The sequence below is a fragment of the Branchiostoma lanceolatum genome, chromosome 10, assembly GCF_035083965.1.
Source record: "Branchiostoma lanceolatum isolate klBraLanc5 chromosome 10, klBraLanc5.hap2, whole genome shotgun sequence".
Taxonomy (NCBI): domain Eukaryota; kingdom Metazoa; phylum Chordata; class Leptocardii; order Amphioxiformes; family Branchiostomatidae; genus Branchiostoma; species Branchiostoma lanceolatum.
The window spans coordinates 15594138-15611411 of record NC_089731.1 but is presented as its reverse complement, the minus strand read 5'-3'; positions in this window follow the sequence as shown (position 1 = coordinate 15611411).

Here is a 17274-nt window from a genome sequence, read left to right as displayed (position 1 = left end):
TCTCAAGAGGTACTTGTCGGACACTCGCTAATTTCTTCTAATTTACTTCAGTAAATCCAATAATGAACCTCTGAATATGTACACAGCTCGATACAGTGACAGTAGTGATGAATTAGACAGAAAAAAACAGTACTTTTCTGTGAGAAAGTTACCACGTTTTTAAATATGTGAAAGAGGGACGTTTTTATCGTCTGCGTGTGACGTAATTATTCGGCGATGCATGCTGGGACGTCAGAAATGTCCCGTTACGTTCATGGTGAGCAAACTGACAGTTGTGATGGATTAAACTGAAGAGAAAAAAAAAACAGTACGTTTCTGTGAGAAAGTTACCACGTTTTTACATAGGGGAAAGCGGAACGTTTTTATCGTCTGCGTGTGACGTAATTGTTCGGCGATGCATGCTGGGACGTCAGAAATGTCCAAAAACATTTCCAAGTACAGTAGATACAAGGAGGAAAGTCTTAGAAAAGCTTCTTGACAAACAACCTAAGATTTATCTACTAACATCTGCTTGGGGATTAGTAGTAGTGCGGGTAGTAAGAGACCAAAATTGTACAAGCCTAAAACAAATTTCTAGATTATTGTTACGACTTGTACTCGTGATCTTTCCTCTCAACCATTTCTGAAAAGATTCTTCCTCCTTTCTTCCTTCGCCATATGGCAAGGAAGAGTCTCGAAGATCCACCATTGATGCGTCATTCATTCCCTTGTTATCTTCCGAAGAAAGGGCAAAGGAACAAGCCAGATGGGTGGGGCGACTCTCGCTTTATATCTGTCAGCTAGCGATGTCCATGAATGGAGAGGTTTAGCATTTAAACACTGCAGATACACTCGGTTAACAGACTAGTTCTGTTGTGTATAGAAACGGGCGATTTGCTCTGACTGTTCATGATTTACTGCGAAAATGTATCCCATTGTTGGACTTCTTTGATGTAAAGAAAGAAACCTATGATACAAAGAATACTGCACTTTCTGGTTATCCTCACTAAACAATGATGTACGTTGAAACATATCGACAAGTGTGTTGGACTTCAACAGTGTCTTCCTGTAAGATGTACGTAGCAGACACTTTTTAGGAGCGATTTTTAGCTTCATGTTTGTTTTTTACTTCTTCCTTTACTTCTATCTTTCTTCCATCGCCAGTTGCCTTCTTTTGTGTTCATCAAAACAAAAAAGGGTTGGTACTAGTAGTATAGAAAAAAGTTGCGGAGTCGAAAAATAGATCAGATGGCCGCCATGGTAGAAAACGCACTCCACATGAAGAATTGCATCCGAAAAGTTTGAATCACGTCCTCTGTATGAAAGCGAAGGTCGATTTTCCTTAGCCTCTACCAGGCCCCGCGGATGGCTGGGAAAATACTAGAAATTAAAAAAGTAGAAATTGGCCAAATAGAGTGAATAGTATGCTATGGGAGTCGGTTACGGTGAGAGGGTCAAATCTGCCATCCTAGTACCCCTATAGCAGACTAACTCCTCTTGCATGTTTCTCTGTCTGTTTGGCCCATTTCTTCTCTTTCCAACCGCCTCTGGAGCCTGGTAGAGGCTAGATTTTCCTTTGAATCGAATACCGACGAACCGTCTGTTGAATCCTGTCTTTGTTCGAAGACATGGAAGAGGACAGCGCACCAGAAATCTAGCAGATGGGTAATTTGTTAAGTGTCATCCTCCGCACGTTTTCCGCGTTAGCCAAACTTTCATCTTCCCGACGGACACAAGCCGTCGCTTCCGCATGCGCACATCGATTCGTCTTGGATCGTTTTCTTTACACGCGGGGACAAATGTTATAGACTTTCCCTGACCTTACACAGATATCTATTAAGGCGTCTTCATCGTGAAAGGGGACAATAGTGGCATCTTTAGTCAGTGGTAAATACTAATCTCCAAGCAGATCTAACGGTTGCAAAGACCGTATCCAACTGGCAAAATGAGTTGGATATTATTGCAATAAAAACTCCTTTTGCCAGTTGGATACGGTCTTTGCAACCGTTAGATCTGCTTGGAGATTAGTTAATACATGAAACATCGCCTTGTTTCTCAACCATTTGCATTCGTGTTTTCGTCTCATGTTTTCTTACACAAATTTTTAGCCTGACTGTGTCCATAACGCAAAACTACTGTGATATTCTAGATCTACATAATGCCGACGAATTCAAGTGTACGTAGCGTAACAATTAGTCTATCTATTTGGGCAACTGCGGTCCCCTTTTCACAAGACGGCGATGTCTGCAGCTGAGCGACCAGAATGGGATTTGTGTGACCCTTGACTTCATGTTTAGAATAATGATGCCAGATGTAAAAGTATAACCACAAAACACACAAAACGTCTTTAAAAATCGTCTTTTATATCTCTACGAAATTCGCTGAGCGATCTTGTCGCTCCGTGGTCGAAGGGAGGTGTAACAACATTCATATCTGACCTCACACAAAGTTTAAACCAAGGAGGTTAAATCAAGGCTGTTTAAACACAGTCTATACATTAATCACATCACCTGTTTACAGTCTGATCGACATTTGAACGGAGCGTCCATCCGATCTGATTATCAACGCTACATAAAACACGCTCCTCAACCCGTCTCCTCACGGGAGGTAAATGGGGAAAAGGTGCAAGATCACCGCGGGGCTTCGGACATAACGGCGCTCCCGCTAGTACGTGAATCACACAAGAGAGTTGGACACAATATGTCTTCCCTTTGTCTTATCGTAGGGGACCGGAGACGTAAGGACAAGAATGTCGCGTCGCCATATGGCGTCATGGACGTCCACAGAACCCCACTTGTGAAAACTGGCACCTTGTGGAAGAAAGAGTTTCTTACGAGACTGGCTCGTTGGGTGTCCTCCTCAAAGGAAGATCTTGGAAGAATGTTGAGTATGTGCGCATCTTCCCGATACGGGATACACTGTAACGAATCAAGGATTAAAAGAATCAACACAAAAGTAGGAAGTTACGGAATGTTGGTGGCGTGTATCTACCGAAAATATGTCCTCTGTACGAATCCACGACGCTGTGTTTTACTCTACAGATTCTAAAGCACATATCTTTGTAAAAATCATATTGGTCAGGGGGCATTAACTTGGTTAAATGCTCGTTATTCTACAATTACACAAATTTTTATTACACTTTAATGACAATTTGTCTTTACTAACTCGTTTTGAGACAATCAATTAGGTGTGAATGATTAGTCTACCTGTTTCTTATCTTCCACATTTTCACACTCATTTGATGTTCTCGCCGTACATATTAAGTATACATAAAAACACTTTTAATGCAACTATTATTAGTGATGGCAAATAATGACAGCAATACCCTGTTATATATAGTCACATCTACTTTTCGTCAACACGTCTAAAAGTTCGTTAACCAACTTGACAACCACTAACGACAGAAGGTCCCTCCTTTGAAACCCTGCTATCTTCTTTGCTTTCGTTTCCAAAAGACCCTAAAGACAAAATTACGGGTTCGGAGATTATTTTCCTACCCTTTTCAAAACGCCAAACAATGAGATCCCATTAGGATAGTGTATTATGAGAAGGAGAATTGTTTTCACGGTAGGGAACCGCAATGGCGATCTTACGAATTTCCTACAGATGTTTATCATTAACTTCCGTCTTGCACTCTCATCAGAATGGACCACAATTTGGCACAAAGGTCCAGTTTTCTTTGGGCAGCAGCTCTCCGGACAGGCCATTCTCCCTCACGCCTGGGGTCACAGCAAGGGTCAGTTAATCCTGTTTCACACTGAAGCATCCCGGCGACCGCCGCTGACCAATGGTCTGAACCACAACAATGAGATAATCTTCCGTAATTTTGCTTATTACCTATAACTGTCCGTAATCCTGTTACTCCAGTTGTCACGCTTGTCTATAAGTTTGCCCTTGTTATTTCCCTGATGGATCACATTTTGAAGACACGATTCTTCATTTTTCCCAAGGTGATTAAAAAAAAAGATGCTGATTTTGAATAACTCCTTAGAGTCGGGTTGCAGAATCGTCGTCCATCTGTGTCAAATGTGGATAGAAAAGACAGATGTCTTATTTGCCAAATATGGTTTTTAATGTTTTTCTCCACGGTGAACGGCTCGGAGCCGGACGCCGATTTTTCATGGTACTTTTCCGTTAATCGTTTTTTATCTGTTCTGTTCTGTGGACCCGTGTAGATTCTTAATTAAGTGTACAAAATAAAGTTGGAACGAATCACTTAAAACATCGCGTTCTGTCAATACTGTGTTCTGATAAGCTTTATGATCCCTTACCTTGCCATCAATCCGTCCGTTCCCATATTTCTTCCATTTGGAAAGACGTCTCTACGTCCGAGACAAGTATTCATTGCATCTCCTCACTGTGGTTCGTGATTCCTATGATCACATCATTCTTTTGACAATACAGTAGATCTAGGTAATCATATGTCCCAGAATCATTATCTCCATGAAAAATGGAGATATTGTTTTGGGTGTGTCTGTGTGTCTGTTTGTTTGTTTGTCTGTTTGTTTGTCTGTTTGTGTTTCCGGACTACTGTAGTCAGCATAACTCAAGAACCTCTTGATGGATTGCGATGATATTTGGTATGTGGGCAGGTGTTGTGAAGCCGAAATTCAAGGTCGATTTTTGGCCCCCTGGTATGTGACCTTGGTACTGCAGCAGAAATTCCATTTTTGTATCTCTTGACTTGGACGTGCTATGGTATTAATTTTTTGGTGGCAGATAGCTTGTGGTGTAATGAAGACGTGGTGTTAGTTTGGGCCCCCTAGCAGCTTGCTGTGGAACTGCAGTGTCGTTATTGTGAAAATCTTCTAAGGTGAATAACTGAACAAAGGAAAGAGGGATTTCCATCATATTTATTATGCAGGTAGCTTAGACAGAGATGTACACAATGAAGTGCAAATTATGCTAATTGGGACTTAATTTGCATAGCTAATGAGGGAAATCTATATTTGCAGTGTTTTCCATTATCAGACTCAAATACATGTAACGTATGTAGTTTATGGAATGTGAATCATCGACAGATACCAATTATGCAGATAAATTCCTAATTTGCATAATTAATGCAAAACACCATATCTCATCTAATTGGAAAATTATAGGACTGTCAATAGGATACTTAGTATGCAGGTAGCTTAGACAGAGATATACATAATGAAGTACACATTATGCTAATTGTGACTTAATTTGCATAGCTAATGAGGACATTCTATATTTGCAGTGTTTTTTATTTTTGTTCTTATTCGTCGTCGAAGATACGGAGAAATCTGGCAAAACTCTGTTGTTATATACACATGTTTCTGGCTTCTTTCAGACCAAATTTTACAAGTTTACAAACGTACAGTACAAATACGGCTAAGCACGTGAAGGTTATGCTGTTATGGTGTCGTTTTTATATGGTTATGAAAAGTGTCACCATTTCGCATGAAGGTTTTATAACGTAACAAAGAGACCAATAGCAATACGGTGGTTGGTATTCGTCTGCAACGTTACCTTCATCTGAAGTTAGAACACATGCCTAGGTGTACTGCAAATGGGGCAAATCTGTATTTTTTACAGTCCTCTCCTGAAAAAAAAATGCTTTAGTGGCCTTTGTCAATGTATCCTTTCACCAAGTCGTCTGTTTAACAGTGCTCTGAAGCTAAAACACGTGTCCAGGTGTACTGCAAATGGGGCAAATCTGTATCTTTACCAGTCCTCTTCTTGAACAATACTTCAGCTGAAGTTCAGCAGCTTTCAGCTTTTGTCAATGTAGCCTTTCACTAGCCTCCGTTGCAGGCTTCTCCCACGGCGATTTTTCAACTTATCGGGGCCAGATTCTTTGGCTGGGGGGCCGTATCTGCTTGGGATCCTGTAACCGCCGTGTCGGAAGTTTGTTACAGGATCCCAAGCAGATACGGGGCCCCAGCAGATACGGTCCCCAAGCAGATACGGCCCCCATGCCAGCCGCCAGCCAAAGAATATGGCCCCGATATTGAAAAATCGCCGTGGGAGAAGGGCTAGCCTTTCACCAAGTCGTTCTGTTTCACACTGAAGCATCCCGGCGACCGCCGCTGACCAATGGTCTGAACCACAACAATGAGATAATCTTCCGTAATTTTACTTATTACCTATAACTGTCCGTAATCCTGTTACTCCGGTTGTCACGGTTGTCTATAAGTTTGCCCTTGTTATTTCCCTGATGGATCACATTTTGAAGACACGATTCTTCATTTTTCCCAAGGTGATTAAAAAAAGATGCTGATTTTGAATAACTCTTTGGAATCAGATTGCAGAATTGTCGTCCATCTGCGTCTGATAGAAAAGACAGATGTCTTATTTACCAAATATGGTTTTTAATATTTTTCTCCACGGTGAACGGCTCGGAGCCGGACGCCGATTTTTCATGGTACTTTTCCGTTAATCGTTTTTTATCAGTTCTTCATACTCAGGATCAGTGAAGTGGACGCGTGTAGATCCTTAATTAAGTGTACAAAATAAAGACGAAACGCATCGCGCTCTGACCATACTGTGTTCTGACTTTATGATCCTTTATCCATCCGTTCCCATATTTCCTTCATTTGGAAAGACGGCTCTACGCCCGAGACAAGTATTTATAATATCTCCTCAGTGGTTCGTGATTCCTATACGATTACATAAATCATTCTTTTGATATTACAGTAGATCTAGCTAATCATATGTCCCAGAATAATGGTTTTTTTGTTCTTGTTCGTCCTCGAAGATATGGAGAAATCTGGCAAAACTCTGTTGTTGTATTCACGTGTTTTTGGCTTCTTTCAGACCACATTTTACTAGTTTACAAACGCACAGAACAAATACGACTAAGCACGTGAAGGTTATGCTGTTATGATGTCATTTTTATATGGTTATGAAAAGTGTCATCATTTCGCATGAAGGTTTTATTACGTAACAAAGAGACCAATTTGGTATTGATTTGCAAAGCTACATTCATCTGAAGCTAGAACACGTGACCAGGTGTACTGCAAATGGGGCAAATCTGTATTTTTTCCAGTCCTCTTCTTGAACAATGCTTCAGCTGAAGTTCAGCAGCTTTCAGCTTTTGTCAATGTAGCCTTTCACTAGCCTCCGTTGCAGGCTTCTCCCACGGCGATTTTTCAACTTTAAATATCGGGACCAGATTCTTTGGCTGGGGGCCATATCTGCTTGGGATCCTGTAACCGCTGTGTGGAAGTTTGTTACAGGATCCCAAGCAGATACGGAGCGCCAGCAGATACGGTCCCCAAGCAGATACGGCCCCCAGCCAAAGAATCTGGCCCCGATAAGTTGAAAAATCGCGCTGGGAGCAGGGCTAGCCTTTCACCAAGTCGTCTGTTTCACACTGAAGCATCCCGGCGACCGCCGCTGACCAATGGTCTGAACCACAACAATGAGATCTTCCGTAATTTTACTTATTACCTATAACTGTCCGTAATCCTGTTACTCCAGTTGTCACGCTTGTCTATAAGTTTGGCCTTGTTATTTCCCTGATGGATCACATTTTGAAGACACGATTCTTCATTTTTTCCCCAAGGTGGTTTTAAAAAAATGCTGATTTTGAATAAATCTTTCCCACCAGATTGTAGAATCTTCGTCCATCTGTGTGTGATATGTAGAAGAGAGACAGATGTCATATTTGCCAAATATGGTTTTTAATGTTTTTCTCCACGGTGGACGGCTCGGAGCCGGACGCCGATTTTTCATGGTACTTTTCCAGAATCCGTTAATCGTTTTTCATCAGTTCTTCATACTCAGGATCAGTGAAGTGGACACGTGTAGATCCTTAATTAAGTGTACAAAATAAAGTTGGAACGAATCACTTAAAACATCACGTTCTGAACTTCTGACCATACTGTGTTCTGACTAGCTCTATGATCCTTTATCCATCCGTTCCCATATTTCCTTCATTTGGAAAGACGGCTCTGCGTCTGAGACAATTGCTTATATCTCCTCAGTAGTTTGTGATTTTTTTAAGACAATGACAATGACAATGACAATGAACTTTATTGCATATTCATGCCCAGCATGGGCTAAATGCATTAGGTAACATAAAGTAAAAGAAATGGAACATTGTTATATATTCCATCTAAATCTACAGAGTCTCTTCTCTCTTCTTGAAACATTTGTATACAAATTCACATAGTTTTCCAATTATGTCGTCGTTTTTAGATGACATGATACATGTGAATAGCTCGTTATTTTCAAGATGCGTATATTTTTTGTCTAGTTGTATGGGACTTATAAGGGATCTGCGCATGTCTGCGTATAGTGAGCATTCTAAGATAAAATGTATTTCATCTTCTATACAATCATTGTCACAGAAAGTACACAGTCTGTTATTTGGTGGAGTCTGGTTGTACCTACCAACTTCAATTTGCAATGGATGATCGCTGATCCTTAGTTTAGTCATGGCTCGGCGATAGTTAGAATTTTGTATATCTAGATATTTTTCTTTTTCATACGTAATCTTGAATTTTTTGTAAGTTCTCAATTTGTTTCCATTCTTCCCTTTTTCACCAGAAGAATTAAGTTGTGAGTAGAAATGTTGAAGAAAGTTGTCTTTCAGCCTCTGTTTTAGTTCAGATTGAGCGGATAGCGTGTTTCGGTCTTTGTTAAGTAAAAGGTAGGCAAAGCCTGACTCCTCCAAGATTTTACTAATATTTGAAAGCCAGCATGGTATCTTTCTCCTATGTAGGTCCTGCTGTACTAAAAAAGCTTCATATTGTAAGCTATCTTTCGGCATTTCTCTAACTAATCTTTTATAGTATGAATAGATTCTAGTATACACTTCAATCCATAGGGGATATCTACCAAGCTCTGCTTTTTTAAGATTGCTTCATTCTGTTGGCTTTTAAGATAATATACACTGGAGTTAGCTCATCATATGCCTGAGTTATGATTTTTTTCGTGACTTTTTCGTCATCAAAGATACGTTATCATCAACGTTTTGCCGGAGAAATCTGGCAAACTCTGTTGTTATAAACACTAGTACTTGTTTCTGTCTTCTTTGAGACCACCTTTCAGCACTTTACAAACACACACACTACAAATACGACTAAGTACTTGGTGGTTATGCTGTTATGGCGTCGTTCTTGTATGGTGATTAAAAAGTGTCATCACTTCGTATGAAGGCTTTATTGCGTATTAAAGAGAGACCAATGCGGTGGTTGGTTTTGACCCAAAAAGTTACATTTCTCTAAAAAAAAAGGAGAACACATGCCCAGGTGTACCATAAATGGGGCAAATCTGTATTTTTTCAGTCCTCTTCTTGAACAAAGCTTCAGCAGCTTTTGTCAATGTATCCTTTCACCAAGTCGTCTGTGAAAGGCCAGGTGCGTTTCGTCTTCGTTAATTTGTTTTCCCTACGCCGCGCGGATTTGCGGTGCCCGGACACTTGTGTGTATTACCGGGTGATCATCGGAGCTCCTCCGGCGCCTCCGAGGGGGCCCGAACAAACACGAAATGGGGCGTCTTGTGGCGACGATCCTTTCCGAGCGGAACCGATCCTGTTAAGGGGTATCACCCATTGTCCATGTTGTCGCCAACGTTTGGTTAAACCACAAAGTCATTTAACGTGGAATTTCTCGTTCTCTAAACCAAGCACGCATAAATACAAACCCATTTGAGTTAGTCCTATGTACATTGAATGAATGAGTGAATAAATTATTGAACAGACGAACGAATGAATGTATGAATGCCCCATACCTACAACTCATCTTTTTCATCGTTCTTAAAGAAAACATGTACGTACTAGATACTCGGTTGTTTTCACCAACCAAGCATCTTTTGATACATCATTAACATTTACATGTTGTCTACAATCCGGGAGAAACATTGAGACAATCCCTTAGAATTCGAATACGATATGCATTCAACAATCTACTCCGGTATTGTTGTCAATACTGATGAGAAGTATTCGTTGATAGGGGAGACTATTAAGTACAAAACATTTCCTGACAATTGTAGGATTACAGCCGTCCCAGCTCCAGATATGCCCTTATCCTCACCATGAAATTGGATTATTTTTCCAAACAAAGGTGCTCAAGCATCTTTCTGCAGCATCTGCACGGATTAACCTCGCTCCAAGGCGCTAAGGCTCTTCGCAAATGAAAAGCTTTGTTGTCTACATACGCTTCAGATAGATTCACTGTATAATTAGACTACTTACTCATTGAGCGTACTGATGATGTTTCGAATTCGTTTCGATGATTATCCCTCGTGTAAATAGAGATGATACCATTGCTATGGAAACGCGATCGAAGATTGGTCGTTGTTTTCTCAGCTTTTTTTTTACTTACCTTTTAGATCTGTGTGTCAGCTTTTGCATTTACGGTTTGCGTAAAGAGGAGGATACTTCTAAAATACTAGTATGTTGGTTATCATATTTCATATGTCAAAACTGCACTAGGCATTAAGGACAGTGTTGAGGAAATATCTTGTGTGCAAATATCTTGTGTGCTCCTATGCAATATGTCGGGACGTCCGAAAAATGTGACATAGGTGGGTATTTTGATAGCATATTAAAAAGCTGTTTTAAAACAGAGCATGTATATAAGCACTTCTATATATTCTGTTGTAAGGAAACACTTGCACTTGACGAACGAGATGTCAAAACCGGTAGTTCCACTGCAGTACCATAGAAAGTCGCTAGGGGCCCAATATCGTATAATTTCTTCATTTTGCCAACCCCTACCAACAGACCAAATATGGCCCATCCATGGCTCGAGATATTCTGTCCACAGTCAAACACACAAACAGGCAAACGCACTCGAAAACACAACCTTCTTTGCGAAAGTAAAAAAATTCATTATGATGTAACGAGGAGGAACGATAATGATGATGATGATGATGATGTAACATTTGGCATAAACATCATGGCGAGGGAGTAGCAACTCCTCCCACTAGGTCTCCCCTTGTTTACGTAGTAAGATGTACAGTGTAAAAGGAAAGGACAGCCTCTAATCCCGCCCGAAATGGAGCATGGAGAAAGAGTGCTTCTTAAAGACTTCCAGCCAAGTGTGGAGACCACTTAGCTAAACAAACTGATAACCTGTGTCGAGAGAGCCCTTGTCAGATCCTGTCATACTCAAAGAGTCTTTGCAACAAGTGTTTTTTCTCCGAATGTGGGGCATAACATAGTCATGTAGAGGATGATGGGGAGGGGGGCGCTGGACACACTTGGGTATGAAATATTCGCACGCAGAAGTTACAAGATGTTACTTTTTAGGAATACATTTTGGACCCACGCTTTCACACATAATATTAATATCCCTCCCTAGCCTGAATACTTGTGGAAACTTCGTAGCGTTTGTTTTTCTCTCGATATTTAGGCGTACTGCCAAGCCATAGACTTTTAATCACTTGCAAACCTCAAATTTGGACAGCCACACTAATGTTTAACTTATTTTTCAACATACACTGAGTCCACATTTCTACCTGTCCCGCCGCGACGCCTAGTGTTTACCTATCGTCACTGCACGTGTCTTCTGAAGGACCGGAAAGACGCGTGTAGGGATTTCACGCCTATTTCGTCTGACAAGCACACTTACTTGAAGAAAAACAGAAATCATTCTTACGTCGCCGCGTAGACTTCATGTATACCTTTGCTATCACTTCTTGTCATCTATGGTTCAAGTGATATCGATCAAGTACACTGAAAGGCAAATATGCCATATAAAGGTACTGAAGTCTTCTATGGAGACGGGACGTCATGATGACGTCATAGAAACAAGATGGCGGATTCGCCCTCTCCGAAACGTCTCACAGATCCCGGATTATAAGCTGTGTGCTGGAAAGATTAGAGCCACAAAGGCAGAAAAGATTGATAAGCCATGACCTGTCCTCCCTTCGCGTGGGTTTGGAAAGATTAGGAGCCGTACATTAGCCACGGGAAATAGACCATGTAGGAACGAACAACAGGTGGAATTTGCCGATGTTCGTATCTTTTCTTCCATGTTGCCACTGCAGATCAGCCGCTAAAACACACTCATGAAAAGATACACCTCCCACGTTGGGACACTCGACTTGAAGATTGATATATATATATAGGATGTCCGGTAGAATACTGTAAATTCATTTACTTTCGCGGTAGGTAGGAAGAAGGTTTTCGCAATGTTTCACTTTTAGATTCGCGGTTGAACCAATTCTGAAGTACAGTAGCCATACAGGTAGATATATTCGCGGTGACATGATGGAGAGGTCATGATGAAGACCGCGGAAATGAAAACACCGCGAAAGTTTCAAGATTTAAAGTAAAGTCGACTTTACATTTTCAGGGATGGATCACCAAAAACAAAGGGAGTGGGGTTATGTTCTTGTCAACTTGTAAGATTTCAAGTCCATGCAAATATGTTTGGGTCCCACACTGTTCATATTATTATTATTGGCTGATATCACTTTTGGCGGCGCCCTCAGGGAGCGAGGCTGATAGTATAGTATTTTGTGCAGTTTTTTTTGTGCAAAAAAATATCCACACATCTTGTTTGTGACAACACCGATATATTAGATGATTTAAGTGATCTGATACAGAAAGAAAATAAGTGTGCTTAATAAAAACTGTGAAAAAACTATCATCAGATCAACAAATGGAAAAGTCGTCAGCATGCATCATTTGCCAAAATATGCTTTGAAATATAATCATGTACACAAAGTAGAACAGGCATTTTTACTAGGAACGTATTTCGGTAACACATGTAACTGTCTATGATTTAGAAATGAGGAAACGATGTCTGTTGGCTCCTCTAATTATGATCCTTTAGAGACTATGAAAACTTCCTCGCGATTCAGAAAACTTTCGGCACATACAGTTCTGTATAGAGAACTACAAAACAAAACTATCAACAGGACCTTCCGTTTTGTTACAGACCTATTAGACATTGACCCCTGTGCACTTTGGAGTATTGTATTGACATAGGTCAACTCATTTAGTCATGGATACACACAAACACAACAAAACAAATTAGCTTACTATGACCACAATAAAGTGCAAAGCGTCTTTATGCCTCAGTACTGCTTTGATTTAAACACATAGAGTATCATGGCGTTTCATATTGTACTCTGGCAAATATATCTTTATGAAAAATAGATGTACATACATTAGATGTACAAACATATCTATATCATCTGTCACCACAGTCCTATTTTACAACCTTTTTATTAAACATTTTGTTAGTGAAGGCAATGGGCGAGAGTCTTGTTACCTTGTTTCGGGACTCGGGACTTTCTTTTAGCCATGATTCGAGTTCAAGGTTGACTTTGAAGTTTGGGGGTTGTATGTTATTTTTGTACCAGAGAAGTTTTTGTAGTTCATGTATAAACCATAGAAATCATTATAGTAAGCTGTGCATAGAGGGTCCTCTGATAGATGGGTGACTGTGTACTGCAGTAGACTGTTGCTCCCGTGCCCCTCTCCGTAGAAAAGGTCCGTCGTCTGCCGTCCCAGAGATCTTATAGTCAAACTTCTGAAACGTGCAAATGGAACAAAAACTGTCAATGAGACGTGCAGTACATGCTTTAAGAAACATCAAGGCACCATTTTTGTCAGTAAAGTAGAGTTCGCTTGTCTTATATATAGGTTTTACTATTTTCCCTTTTCATACATACCAAAATTCATCCAAACATTTTGCATTGTAGTGTTGCTAGGGACAGTAATGCCAAGCGTATGACGTAACGTCAAAATTTTTGACATAGCTTTTTGGGGTGGACAAGAAGGTATTTCAATTTCTGTTTGTGACACAGTTACTGCGTAGATTATTTCACAACAAAATACTAGTCTAATAAAGGATATTGCTAGATTCCAGAAGAAGCTTGCAAAAGTTGTCAATCTTGTGATTTCGATCTTTCAAATTCAGTTTAGTGCAGGACTGGCAAAGCTGAGTCGACACATATATGCCTGCTGTACCATTGTTGTATTTCCCACCGTTTGCTTTCTTACGCCTTACGTAACGAGGCACGCCTGTTCCTTGGTAACAACATGGCACGTTAAGGGTCCGCCCTATGTAAATAGCACATTTGTTCGACGTTCGTTGGTAACGCCCTGTTTTTGACAACCCCCGGGGTTAAAATCTGACTTTCCTACCAGCTAAGAAGAATTATTGTTCAACTTAGACCATATTAGCAACAAAATAACTTAAGATATGTAACATATAACTCCTATGGGTACTACAGTATCATATCTGCTACATGGCGATGAAGTGAACTTTGACCCGAATAAGCTTCAAGGACGCGAGACGTTTGTTTCGTAGGTTCGGAAGGCAAAAAACTAGAGTTAATTCTTTGCTTATTATTCACAGTGAGTAGTCTTTTAGACTGACTAACTGAGAGAGGGAGACATACGTGTATATGTAAATCATATTAAAAACAGCACATGTCGTCACATACTAGCATATACATGTACTAGCGGTAAAATTCCTATCCGCTCGTTCTCATTTCATTTTAATGTACACATTTTGTAAGCTCCGTTACCGATTGAAATTAGACGTTCCTGGCATTAGGATATGCCACATATAAGATGTCAAACTGTAGTTTTTTGACGACTTAAACATTTTCTAGCTTTTAAAAACGGCAGTTGCATACCTTAAATGTGGCATATCTTAATGTCAGGAACGTCTTACTTTTAACGGTAACGGAGATTACAAAATGTGAACATTTAATAGCATGGCAGTTTCTTACCAGGTTGTTCAGCTCGAGTGTGATCCCCTCCTGTGGCCGTGACCGTGGCCGTGCTTGTGTTTTTTATGATGCTTCTTGTGCTTGTGAGAATGGTGCGAGTGGTGCGAGCCGTGGCTGGAGTGGGAACTCGCCCTTGACCGCATCTTGTGACCACAGCACAGCGCTAGGCAGCAGCACAGAAGGTTGTGACGGCCGTGCCCGTGCCCGTGATGACCATGGCCGTGCCCGTGACTGCCATGGCTGTGGTGACTGTGGTTGTCATCATCGAAGACATCCACCGCTGCCGAAAAACACTTCCCCATCGCCGCTCACCTTCACCCAAACCCAAAGAAAGAGAGAGAGTTTGACAGCGAAATCCCGAAGCTGAACCAAATGTAAACTACGTCCTTACCGTGGCTACATAATTATATACACGGGGCAGTGTTTGTTTGCGTTGTCGTCAACTACGGGTCGACCCTATAATGTTGTATTGGACAGGCAATTTATTACCCTGCTAACCGGTCACGTGTACTCCGTTGCATAGCAACAAGTTGCGACGCGACCTTGGCATACTAAGTACAGTAGCACTACAAAAATACGGTCTAGGATAGAAACGGGACAATGCAAACATACAGCGTTTAATACCATGTGCAATTAACGCTTGTCGTTGAATTGGCTAGTTGTATGTGGTAAATTTCGTCAACTTTTATGCACTAAAATTTGTTTTCCGGCTTTAAAAACTATTTGAAATTACTATTCCGTTGTAGCTACGCAAATTTGTAGTTGCGCCACCAACGGCTAATTATGGGTGAAGATATCTTCACATCAGGTTTCCAGGACCGGTACCCGTCCCTCCGTCCCAGGACAGACATTTTGCTTTTCGGGACGGAAAGAAATATAACTCTGTCTGTCCTAAAAATGAGAACATTCTAATGTAAAAGTGATGAAAATGCATTTTTGTAGGCTTAAAATGACAGATTTAACAACAAAAATTAGATTATTGGATCTCAAACAATGATCAGAAGACAGCCCTGAACCGACCTCACCTTAGCACGAGACTCTTTTCTTCGAGAACTAAAATAGTAGAACCGTAATGATTTTCGTACCTTTGTGGTTGATTCCAGTTAAAATGCAGTCTTTGTTAAACCATGCCGAACTCGAAATCCTTGTGGTATCTTTATTAATCTTAATGAGCGTTGGCGATAGAAGAAAACTCAATTAATCACTTTTATTGCACCACAACAGTAATTACAAGCGCAAGCCATGGCAACACTGTTCCAACCAAGTACAAACGAAGCCCAAATCAAAGCCACTGCCCCGACGTCGTGGGCGTTGACCTAGCTAGAAGTCTAGTGCCTGTCGTTGAAGAGTTGAGTTGAGCTACCCCTCTCCCTCTGATAAACTAGCCAAGAATGCAACAAATATCTACAATGAATCTGTAAATGCTGTACATAGCGTCTGTCTTCTCTGTCGACCAGTGGAAGATTAGCTCATCTGTTCATTGAGTTCATTTGAGCTAAACTGGTTCGAGATCACTTTCCTTTCCTTTATGTTAACGTACGTTCGTATGTCTGTTTGGCTGTTTGTCCGTGGTTTATTTAGTTGTTGTACCCAACTACAGTGTACTGAGTCTGGTAAAGTATATGGTCCTTCACTCTCTGTTCAATGTATTGCAAAACATGCCTCTCCAACAACCCCAATTCAAACGTCATTGTATATACATTGTACCAAGGAGGTTTTAACCTCCTTGATTGTACTGTACTATACTAATGAATGAATGAATGAATGAAGACCTTTATTGTACATTCGTGCCCCGAGGGGCTAGATACAGGTCGTCTAACATAAACCTAGCTAACATGTAAGTGACATAAACAGTATACAGTACATAGTTTAAACATACATGGTAGACGAAAGTGATAAGCTAAGCTAATCCAATAGAGTCAACTTCTTCTCGCTTCTTTGTACACTGTAGATGTATGAACATATCATGTTTCTTATACAAGGGTTGTCTAGACGCAACAAAAATATGAATTTATCCGTTGCGTTTAGATATTCAAAGTATGGGAATTTTTCATTAATACATTTGAAAAGAACTTTCTTTCTTTATCGTAAAGTCTGCAATCTAAAATGAAGTGCCGCTCATCTTCTATTTGATTTAACTTACAATATTGGCAAAGTCTATGTTTTAGAAGCGTGCGGTTGTGCCTTCCAATCTCAAATGGTGATATTGCATTTTTATTGGTACTAGTATAGTAAATATTTACAGAACTCCCAGTAAGAGAATATATGTATTTGATAAATTTTAATGATGAGAACCATCAATCTTTGGATCAAGTCACGGTGTCAACTCAAGGAGGTGTTTTTAACATCCTCGGTTTAATGATTTAAGGCTAGTTTTGTAAACAACAACAGTAATAGTGTTGAAAGACTGTGTAAACAGCATTTAACACTTTTGTGAGAATAAGAAAAAGATACAGTGTCTTTGAACAAAGGCATTGTACGAAATGTCTACATTTACACAGCCCGTAATCCCTTATGAATTCTTAATATCCAATATTACATCACAGTAAGGCCATTGTTGTCGACTTCTCAACTTACCCAAACTGAAGAGGTTTATTTCCCATTGTGCGGTCGATCCTAGTATCTTCTTAC